This window comes from Ischnura elegans, chromosome 3, assembly GCF_921293095.1.
Source record: "Ischnura elegans chromosome 3, ioIscEleg1.1, whole genome shotgun sequence".
Classification (NCBI taxonomy): Eukaryota; Metazoa; Arthropoda; class Insecta; order Odonata; family Coenagrionidae; genus Ischnura; species Ischnura elegans.
In genome coordinates, this window is record NC_060248.1 from 60694888 (window position 1) to 60706906 (window position 12019).

Here is a 12019-nt window from a genome sequence, read left to right on the forward strand (position 1 = left end):
TATATAGTTATATTATTGTAGCCACAACTCTCGGCTATCAAAACAAAAAAAATTAACCGCCCCAACCCGCCCCTTCGTGAATTAATGAAGAAATACGTAAGTAACCTCCAACCGTATGGACGCCGAAGCGCGCAGCTCGTTGACACGTTGCATGCAGGAGGGAGCACTTACTTTATAATCAGCGTAACAAAATGAGTTCTTTTGCAATAAATTGCCGCAACAAAGACTCAAGACAAAGTGTGTACAAAGTTAATGCTATAATATCTCGTCCAGTAAAGTATGATATTCCTAATGTAGTTTAACCACGTTGCATGCATGGATTCGTAATTTCGAATGCTGCTTTGCAAGTGGCTTTCAGAATGTAAGTTAAAACCTGGCAGATCTGCAATACAAACGCTAAAAAATGGGTGGAGGAGCTGAAGAAGGAGAAGGACTTAAAAAGGAACTTAGTTTAAACCGGCCAAAGCAGGTGTACGGTAGTAGTAATGACGACAACACAGCTCGAGAACTCTGAAATTTCCGCCAATAAAACAGGCCTCAATTTGGAGCTTCTTCAGAGATTTAATACTGTTTTACAAGCTGTCTTCTGGCTATAGAATAAATATAGATATCTGCGAAGTGCATTCTATCTAAACAGCACGGCTATTGTTGAATTATATCACTGGTTTTGCATGCCAACAATGTTTTCCCTAAATACTGTTGCACGAAAGGAATACCATACAAAATTCATTGTTACCAATCGGAAAAATGTCAGAGGAAGCGCAGGAAGCGTACAACAAATTGTTGAGGAAATTCAGGGAAGATTTTACCCGAAAGTGCTCGAGGAAAAAAACTGTAGGGGACTCCGTCGTGAGATTGATGTTACATTCCGACTCGATTAATGAAAGTCAAATTGTGATGCGGTCCAAGTCATCGACAGTTTTATGTTCTGGAGCCATGCATATTTTGTATGAATCCTACCTGATAGAATCAGGATCTTCATCGGAATCGGTAGACGATTCTTTGGATGGAACGAAATCTGGTTGAAATTTGTGTTTACGTTTACAAGCCTATGTGCGCAGCTCTTTTCATATTCAACGTAGAAAACCTACTATATAATAATGTGTGATGTAAATGTGTTTGTTAACTTTTTATATATTCTTAAAAAGACATTTAAGTTATTAGTTTTCATTTACTATTTAAAATAATAAGTGGGTTTATTCAATAATGCAGTTTTGTGCTTAGATAATTATTCATGGGACGAATTAGAGACGGATTATATTTAGTGTTTGCATTTTTTTAAGTGAGTGGTCGCGGGCCTGACATATTTTACGCAGATTGACTGATATACAATAATGTTTTATAATTTCTTTGCTACCTTATTATGTTCCAGGATGTATTTTTGAGCCATAAGTATGCATACATCCTTATAATGTGTACAAACATTAAGATACATGTAACAATATCCGAAATTAATTCGTTTAGAATGTTTGAAAATTAAAAATAGCCATAAAATGATATTTATTTAAAATAATTCATAAAATTATTAATCGGTTGCCTTAAAGCTTTGAAATGTATTTCATATAATTTTCAAAATCAGTTTCATATTCTTAGTATAATATAATTAAAAATATACCCCCCTTTTTACTGGACATATGGAACAATTACTGTCTTATTTTAGCAAAAATTCCAATTTTTTGGCAAAATATAAATTTTCTTTATATTTCAATATCATATTCGGAATTAGCGACCTCGAAAACTGTTATATTCCAAATTTCAAGCAAATTACATGATATTTAATAATTATGACCAACTTTTAAGCATTCAGCCCCACTGTGCGACGGATTGGCTCGATAATATTTTCAATGAAAACTCGCCGTGGCATGAGAGGCTAGACATATACTGTTAATGTTATGTTATACTGTTAACCGTATCCCAAAAAAATAAAAGGAATGAGGAATTGCTCATTCTACAAAGAAAATCAACATAACTTAATAAAATTGAGTCATTGATCTTGAACTGCATTTGTGGTTACTTTACCGGCCCAGGTGATTTTTCTCACGGTAACGAATACGAATAATGTGATCGATTAATAGCTGACAAGAACTTGTAGAATTATAAACGAACAAAATAGGTAAAAATTATACTTTGGCATTTAAAATAGTACTAAAGATCACGAGAACGATCAGTATGGATAATACATAAATGATTCATCAGCTTCTAATTTTCTTCCTACCGTGCGCAGTGGGAACGACTATTTTGTAATTTATCTCTTATGTATCTCTTATTCAATTAGCATAGCGTCAAGGCAGTGCCGGAGATGCATAGATAGAAGACGTTAACAAGCGTGAGGTTTTTAGACTTAAGGTCAATGATGATGCGCTGAGCATATGAAAAGTTTCAGCATTGTTTTGAGAATCAAATTAGGAAACGATAAAATTAACTTGTGAAATGTGTGTGAATGGATGGTTAATGTCTTAAAATGACAAAATATAATCGAATACAATTGGAAGAAATGATGTAAGATAAATGTACACAAAAAAGTTACATCAACTGAAGCACTTAAGCTGTATTAAAAGTCTTTTAATAATCAGGAAAAAAGCCATTTCTCTAAAGTGAGTGGTCCCGATTGCCGGAAAAATTCCTTCACTCATTCCTCGGCGCTATTCTTAAAAATTTTACCCGCGAAGTTTACTGAAGTTACCGGACGTCATGACATGTTTTGGCCACTCGGTACATCTGAATCGAATTGCTGAGCCAACCGATTTTCTTTTCAGTCCAAGCAGTAAACCTGGAAAAGCTCAGACATGAAAATGACTGAAAGGCTTTCAGACTTATTAACTGAATGATTCATTGGGAAGTCTCGTAAGGTATGAGTTATGAAATGGAATAAAATTAACGAAAAATACATCTACATAATACCCCGCAAGCCGCCTAAAAGGCGTGTGGCAGGGGGTGTTAGGACACCAGCCGTTTACAGCTAAAAAAAATTAAGTGCTCATACGAAGTTGGGACTAGCGTTTATTAAAGTCCTTTATGGTTCGGGGGAAAAACGAATTCGCATATCTATCCGTTCGGCAAAACAACTCTCTTAATTTATCACATCTATCGGACCCGGAAATATAGTGTGGCTCTAATATTATGTTCTCTGTGTCGCTCTTAAAGATATCCATTCTCAATTGTTCAAGCAATCTAAGCCTAGCGCGCAGCCTCCGAGTCTCCAACGGTATTAATTGATTTTCAGAAATTGATATAATTTCTCGCTGTAAATGACTTTGCAAGCGACGTTGTTAAGCTTCGAATAATTGCTTCACACAAGCCTTAGCCACTCGATACATTGAATTAGTGTGTCAATCGATTTCCCTGCCCAAGCAGGACACCTTCAATTCCAGCGACTCGTATGGATTAAGCTCTGTGCTTCGACTAGAGAGACAAGCTAAGTTATATATCAATCATGATAACCAGTTATGGAGGGACGGCGCGAACGCAGTCCCTACTACCAAAAATTGTGCGCCCGAGTTACCCACATTTGGGGCAATCGCAGGAGTCAGCACGCCCGGAGTGCAATGGGCAAGCCTCGTCCCGGAGGAACGGCCTTACGGATCACCGTTACACCTCTACGCCAGGTAAGTATGCTAATGAGGGGTTCACCTGCGCCACCACCCAATACTCGCCTTAAACTGCTTTGTGACTAGCAAACTAAAGATTTTCAACATTACCACCACTTGTGTATACCATAGCAAATCATTATTCTTACAAGCTAATTTTTAAGAATATTTCCCTAGTTATAGTTAAAAAACAAATATCAGCCAAGGCATACCCAATCTCTTATCGCCAATTTTAACCCTTTTCCCTCAAGTCCAAAAGCGCCATTTTCGAAATTCATGACACCCCTGGTCTGGACGGTGCAAAGCTTGCGGATGCGTAACTTTAGATTTCAAGTCGCCTTCCTTCAAATAATTATAATTAACGCTATTTTTTCCCGTAATATGGTCATACAAATTTTTAAACGGTAAAATTTTAACGGCGAAACCACAACCTTCAGGCTTCAAGATCGAAACCAACCAAAGAAAGACCAACGAAACAAATTAAATCCAGTATAACTTGATGGAAATATAACGATATTTACGGTGAAATGTCATTTCAACCATTGAATTGCTGTTCCTATTTCTTAAACCCTTCTGCAAGAATTTTTTGTCCATGCATTGTCATTAGGGTAAAACGCTTAACTAGGGCAAAATAAAACGTCGGAATAACTTTTATACGTTCCTTTCACCTTCTAATCAAGATTTGGTTTCGCTCTAACATTAGCGGAGGCTCATTAAATGCATCAAAATTCAACCCAAGTTCTAATGTTACAGATAGTATTAATATTGGGCCTAGGAATAATACAATCCACAAGAGCGAATCAGGAATATTCACGATTAGCATTACCAAGAGTGAAGCAGAAATCGTCGTGGAAGTCGTTGATTTCCATTGTTTCATGAATGAAAATCCTTAGCTCTACCTTTAAATTCATAGTACGAAGTGGAACGTCGTCATAGGAGCGGAAATTTGCCCAACAGATGATGACTCAGACAGTGAAGTCTTCCAAAAATCGTTCATTGTATTCTACATCTACATCTACATAATACCCTGCGAGCCACCTCTATGGTGTTTGGCAGGGGGTGATCAATCACCAGCATGCAGCATGCATTGGACTCCCACATGCACACCACACCGTCCAAAAACGTCACGTATACTAACAAATTATACTACTATATGCTGTTAGAAATAATTATATTAGAGATAGAATTAACCCAGGTTGAACGGGAGTATTTATAGCTGTGACGAATACAATCGTCAACCAAGCCAAAACAGTACCCGACACCAGCGTTGAATCTATGTGGTGCTCAATTACAATTGGAAAATGATTGCTTACGGAAACCAATTATACATCTACATATTACCCTGCGAGCCACCTCCATGATGTTTGGTAGGGGGTGATCAATCACTAGCATGCAATTGGACTCCCAAATAATTGGCCAGTAAAATAATTAAAGAAGGTAGCGAAACGAGATGTTTAGACGCGGAAGTGAGCAAATCATTAAGGCGACAGAGATCGTGCTATGCTAAAATGAAATTGGGTAAAGCAAAGGGCAACTAGATTTGTAATAGGTTACTATGATAAATAGACCAGGGTGAGAGCATCGCTTCTATGGCTTGGGTTTGTTGGTCCTACTTTTCCTTTTCTGCATTTAACTAGCTTAATGCAGCTGCATGCATATTTATCCACCGAATAATTTGTATTTTTTCCATGGTTGTAGGGAGCTTGCAAGAAATAATGCATGACCATAGTTATAACCTTGCATGTATTTACCCTAGGAATTACTAACCATTAGGAATTTTTTTTATGATTAAGCATGTATATTTTTCTAGTGTGCGTAATATTTCTATGACCGTGCGGTGTGCATGTGGCGGTCCTCTTGCTTGCTGTATGTTGGTGATTGGTCACCCTCTGCCAAACACCCTAGAGGTGGCTCGCAGGGTATTATGTAGATGTAGATCGTTGAGACCTCACACCGCCTATTGGCATGTGCTATGGCCAATTTTTTCGACGACTACGTACTACGTACCGTATTGCATGCAGCATGTTGATGTATACTGTATAGATTATACTCATACCCTGTAAAACATCATTGACGTAACTAGAAGGGAATAATGTAGATGTAGAAATTCCCTTCAGGGAAAACTATATTTTTATGCTCACGGTATATACGGCCCAAAATAATGTAACATCAATTCTGGATTTTGAAACCCAGATAAATACCATAAAATACAAATGCCCTGAAAGATTTCATTATTGGTGGAGATTTCAACGCACCTTACATTTTGGCAGACCTATAGCTTCATTTCCGGTAGGTAAAATTAAGTCTGTTGCGAGGCGTTACAGTACGCTTTTTCATGAAATAGATTGCTTCAAATAGCTTCCGTACATAACAGAGGAGGAAAAATTCTTGATTTCATAGCGAAAAATATATCACATCAGGTATAAATGTGAGCAACGTCGAGGGAATCAGTGATCATAGGGTAATAACAGTTAAGTTTAGTTTAAATATCGGTAAAAATTATTAACAGAGAAAACAATTTTCATTTTTAAAACAGCTGCTTTTTATGAGTTTCAGAGAATCGCTTCTTTCGCCGTGTTTCAATGGAGTTTTAAAAAATAGTTAAATGTGGAGGGTATTTAGAAAGCTTAATTTCGCTCGTAAATTCATAAATCATAGGTTATTTTGCTTGTAAAAAGAAATTAAATAAGGTAGCGAACCGAGGTGGTAATCAGTGGAAGTGAGCAAATCATTAAGGCTACAGAGATCATGCCGTGCAGAAATGAAAAAAAGTCAGTACTGACTTATTCGCTAATGATCGCGAGTTAATAATTTACATCTACATCTACATCTACAAATTACCCTGCGAGCCACCTCTAGGGTGTTTGGCAGGGGGTGATCAATCACCAGCATGCAGCATGCATTTGGACTCCCACATGCACACCACACCGTCCAAGAAACGTCCCGTATAATAACAAACTATACTACTATATGCTGTTAGAAATAGAATATAGAATAGAAATTCAGAAACATGCAGTAAGTTTTACATAGGTTAGTAGGCTACACTACAAGTCATGCAATCTATTTACGCGTTCTATTGCTGCCGTTATAATCTCTTATTGATCGTGGAAAAAATGACATTCGGAATCTGTCTGTTCTGCAATCTATCTCTCTTATTTTATTTATATGATCTGATCTTCTGTAGTACGTTGGCGTTCGCAAGATATGGTTAACTTCGTCAGAAAAGACATTGCTCTTGAATTTATCTAAAAGGTTTAGTCTATTTTTCAATCTACGGTCCGACAGAGATTCCCATCCGAGTTTAACTAAGAGGTCAGTTACACTAACAAGACTATCGTAACGCCCTTTCACATACCTGGCAGCTCTTCTTTGCACGCGTTCTAACTCTGTTATTAAGCCTTTTTCATGAGGGTCCCAAACACTGGCATAGTATTCCAGATGTGGTCTAACGAGGGAAAAGTAGCTAATTTCTCTCACTTTGTCGTCGCACTTTCCTAATATTCTTTTAACAAAACCCATTTTACGATTAGCTTGACCGGTTATTTCTCGAATATGTTTATTCCACGATAGATCATTATTGAGTCTAACCCCTAGATATTTCACAGATTCAACTGCCTTTAACTGCGTGCCCCGAATGACATAGTTACGCTGTAGGGAGTTATTCTTCTTCCAGAAATTCATTACGACGCATTTTTCCAAATTTAATTCTAACTGCCAAGCATCGCACCAAGCTTGGATAGCAGCAAGGTCATTCGTTAGTTCATCTATATCTTTGCTGGAACGGATTTCTCTGTAAACTACAGCGTCGTCTGCAAATAATCGTAACTTACTCTGCACTACTTCGCCAATGTCGTTTATATAAAGAAGGAATAGGAGTGGGCCAATGACACTACCCTGAGGAACGCCAGAAGTGACTCTAACCTCATTGGAGACTGCACCGTCTAATACTACTCTTTGGACGCGGTCGCTCAAAAATTCTCTAATCCAGGAAATGACATCTTCGTCTAGACCATAAGATTTCAGTTTTATTATTAACTTTCCGTGGGGTACTTTATCAAATGCCTTTTTGAAATCAAGAAAAATCGCGTCTACTGGAATGTTGTCTTCCCCGGAGACTAAAATATCGTGGGCGAAAAGCGCTAACTGAGTTTCGCACGATCTGCTTTTCCTGAATCCATGTTGATTTCCCATTAATAAGTTTTGCGCGTCTAGGTGTTTCATTACCGAGCTGACTACGATGTGTTCAAGAACTTTGCAAGAGATGGACGTTAAAGATATCGGCCTGTAATTAGATGGCTGTTCCTTGTCTCCACTTTTAAATATAGGCGTTACGTTAGCGATTTTCCAGTCATTAGGTACTTCGTGTTGCTTGATGGATTTACTGAATATTAACTGCAAGTAGGGGGCAAGTTCTGAGGCTAGTTCTTTATATACGCGAGAAGGGATTTCGTCTGGACCAGGTGATTTATTTGGACTAAGCGATTTCAATATATTTTCTATTCCGAGCGTACTAATGTCAATAGCTGGCATCTTATGTAGACAGGGATTGTCATCGGTCTCGGGTGAGTTTTCGGAAGGCTCCGTGAACACGCTCTTAAAGTAGGAATTTAATAAATTGGCTTTATCGTAACTGCTTGTCAACACATCTCCATTGTCGTTTCTCAGCGAACATAGGGTAGATCGTTTACCTTGAACTTCCCTAACATATGACCAAAATGCTTTTGGGTTATCCTGTAACTGCTCTACTAGTGTTTTTCTTTTAAAATTCGTGAACGCATTCCTGAACGCTTCCTTCGTGGCGGCTTTAGTCATCCTATATTTTTTAATTATTAGCTCGCGTTCATTAGCGGATAAATCCGTGCTGACTTTTTTCATTTTAGCATGACACGCTCTCTGTCGCCTCAATGATTTTCTCACTTCCGCGTCGTACCATCTCGGTTCGCTGCCTTCTTTTACTATTTTACTAGGGATGTAGCTATTTATTCCCGAAGTTACGAGCGAAAGAAAAGCTTTCCAAGTATTCTCTACATTTAACTTTAATACTGATTCTTGAAACTCGGGGAAAGCATTTTTCATATGACTCTTAAACCCATCAAAATTAGCTCTTTTAAAAATGAAAATTTTACGCTCTTTTTTAAAGTTTACAGCGGTATTTAGAGAAAACTTTGCAGTTACTACCCTATGGTCACTTATTCCTTCGACAGTGCCAACGTTTATTACCTGATGTGGTATATTTGTCGCTAATAAATCAAGAATATTTTCTCCTCTGTTTGGTGCGGATGCTATTTGAAACAATGAATTAGATGTGAAAGTGTGTAATAAAGCCTAAAAAACATAAGCTGTCTAAAGCTGCCACGAAGGAGGCGTTCAGGAACACATTCACGAATTTTAAAAGGGAAACGCTTGTAGAGCAGTAACGAAATAACCCAAAGGCATTATGATCATTTATTAGGAAAGCAGTAGGAAAAAGATCTTCAGTCCGTAGGCAAAGAAACGACACTGGAGATGTGTTAACAAACAGTTCTGATGGAGCTAAGTCATAAAATTCCTACTTCCGGAGAGATTTCAACGAGGCTTCGGAGAATTCATGGTGGCGGTTGAACGGAAGATAAGGCCCATTGATGTTAGTCTTCAAGGAATAGAAAATGTATAGCAATTCATCAATCGAAATAAGACACCTGGTCCACATGAAATCCTTTGTAGTGTGACTACGTAGGTTTCCACGGTGTTCAGGTTCCAATTTCTCCATGTTTCCGGTGCAACCGCGTGGGTTTGTTGGTGATGACAACAACAGTCATCTTCGACCTGAAGACGCTGGCAGCAGTGCCAGCGAAACTGTTGTCATCGCCAACAAACCCACGCAATTGCACCGGAAACATGGAGAAATTGGAATCCTTTGTAGTGCGCATAAAAAAACAATCCCCAGAAATTGCCCCTAAATGCTGCTAATATTCATAAAAGTCATCAGGCAACACGAAGTACCTAATGACTGAAAAACTGCTAATGTTACGCCCATATTCAAAAGACCATCTCTTTACAGGTCCTTAACATCTACATCATGCAAATTCCTTGAAAACACAGTTGACAGTTCGGTAATGCAAACCTCGACATTCAAAATTTGTTGATGAGAATTCGACAAGGATTCAGAAAGGTAGATCATTCGAAACTTAGAACATTTCGCGACCGAACATTTTAGTCATTGAAATAGATAGCACTCCAGCAGACGCGATTAGCCACTGAACAAACCGAATTGCTGAGTCGACCGATTTTCCTTGCTGTTCAAGCAATAAACTTGAAGAGGATATGATTGGAGTACAAACTACGAAGGCGGAGACGAAGTTGCCAATCATGAATACCAATTATGTAGGGACAGCGCGAACGCAGTCCCTACTACCAAAAATTGTGCGCCCGAGTTACCCACATTTGGGGCAATCGCAGGAGTCAGCACGCCCGGAGTGCAATGGGCAAGCCTCGTCCCGGAGGAACGGCCTTACAGATCACCGTTACACCTCTACGCCAGGTAAGTATGCTAATGAGGGGTTCACCTGCGCCACCACCCAATACTCGCCTTAAACTGCTTTGTGACTAGCAAACTAAAGATTTTCAACATTAACAACACTTGTGTATACCATAGCAAATCATTATTCATACAAGCTAATTTTTAAGTAAATTTTCCTAGTTATAGTTAAAAAATAAATATCAGTCAAGGTATACCCAATCTCTTATCGCTAATTTTCACCCTTTTCCCTCAAGTACAAAAGCACCATTTTCGAAATTCATGACACACCTGGTCTGGACGTTATAAACAAGGCCGTGAAAGAAGTATAGGCCGCCGGCTTACCTAATGTTGTGGATAAGACACCGCGTGAAGACCTGGGGCGCTAGTGAAAATTCATCAAGTTCAGCATCCTATTCGATATCCTTCATGCTATTACCAACATAATCCTTTTAGTGTGAATTACTTTTCATTGGCAAAATAAAGAGCAGTGCAGCGGAAGAAACATATTTTAATATTGTGTAATGTTATCTGTGGATACATATGAACGATATTTTATACGGATTAATGCATATTGTGCAAAAGTAACCTACGCCACTGTACTATGCGAACATTGTGCAGTTGCTTCACCTGCCTATGTTGTTGTTGACAGAAACATTCGTTTTGCTCGAGGTATTACCAGTATTACTCAGTTATCTCGTTATCTGGACAATTAAAACATGAAAATAAGTGGAAATAATTATGGATGTTCGATATTTGAGTAAGGAAGGATGTGCCCTTGAATTGAATTTCTATCATGTTGAGGTGTGAATGTTGGACGTGGTCAACTCTATGGAATAGGTAATTATTTTAATTAAATTCTATGACTAGAACCTCTTTGATTGTGCACCTTATCCCATTTGCTTTTTTTCTTCATAGTGTAATATATGCTATTATTCATCAATCACATATAGCATGAGACATTGGACGTGTATGGTGTATTTTGTTAAGTGAAAATTGGCGTATTCTATTGAAAAAAGCTCTTCAATTTCTATCACGTTGAGGTGTGAATGTTGGATAAAGATCAACTCAATGAAATAGGTAAGAACTCTAATTACATTATATGAATATGACCTCTTCGAATGGGAACCTATCTTTTTTTTTTTCTTCACAGTGAAATTTATGCTATAATTCATCAGTCGCGTATAGCATGAGACATTGGCTTTGTATGCTGGACATGGTTATGTGAATATTGGCAAGATCTGTTGTAAAATGCTCTTGGATTTCTATCATGTAGGGGTGTGATTTTTGGATAAATTTCAACGCAATGGAATAGGTAATGATCTTTGAAATTTAATTTTACGATTACATCCCCTTTGATCTGAACTGGAGTCTTTCTCTAGTAGAACTTTTTCTCTTCGCTGTGTAGTCAATGGTTTTATTCATTATCCTCTTCTATCGTGAGACATTGGATTTGTATGATTGAGGTTCTGAACTGTTGGGTGCCCTTTACTGTTGAAAAATCGTAATTTTAATATTGTTCAAAAGTGGTACACCCATAGCTGGTTCTGATACTAAATATCTACCAAATTTTAAAATTGATATAAGTTTCTTTATGGAATAAGAATTCTTATGTTTGGAAAAACTGGCTCATAAATTAATGGTGTTGTTTCAGCTATACTTGTGGCAGTCCTAATGGAGCTAGAGAGCTGGTGGCCTAATGGAGGCCATGTTGCAGGTTATTTTATGCTAATTCCAGTTTTACAGATCACATTAAATGATCTAGTCTGAGTAAGGTTACAGTAATGAACTGAATTTTACAGTCAGAGTGGAATATGTTAAATTTAAATTTACTTCAAGGGAGTCTTGCAAAGTTTTAGGTGTAACAGTTTCTCAAGGGCAATATTCAGAATTATGTACGTATGTTTCAATCAATTGGTGATCAGTTGAAATGCTA

General features: G+C 37.9%; 2 non-coding genes across 2 annotated transcripts; both read right to left on the minus strand.

Annotated features, from left to right (window-relative positions):
* Positions 1–3449: 3449 nt before the first annotated feature.
* Positions 3450–3613, minus strand: LOC124156662. The gene has a single exon (XR_006864371.1). It is a non-coding gene; the product is annotated as a U1 spliceosomal RNA (small nuclear RNA).
* A 6337-nt stretch (positions 3614–9950) lies between these two features.
* LOC124156672 lies at positions 9951–10115 on the minus strand. The gene has a single exon (XR_006864377.1). It is a non-coding gene; the product is annotated as a U1 spliceosomal RNA (small nuclear RNA).
* Between the last annotated feature and the right edge of the window lie 1904 nt (positions 10116–12019).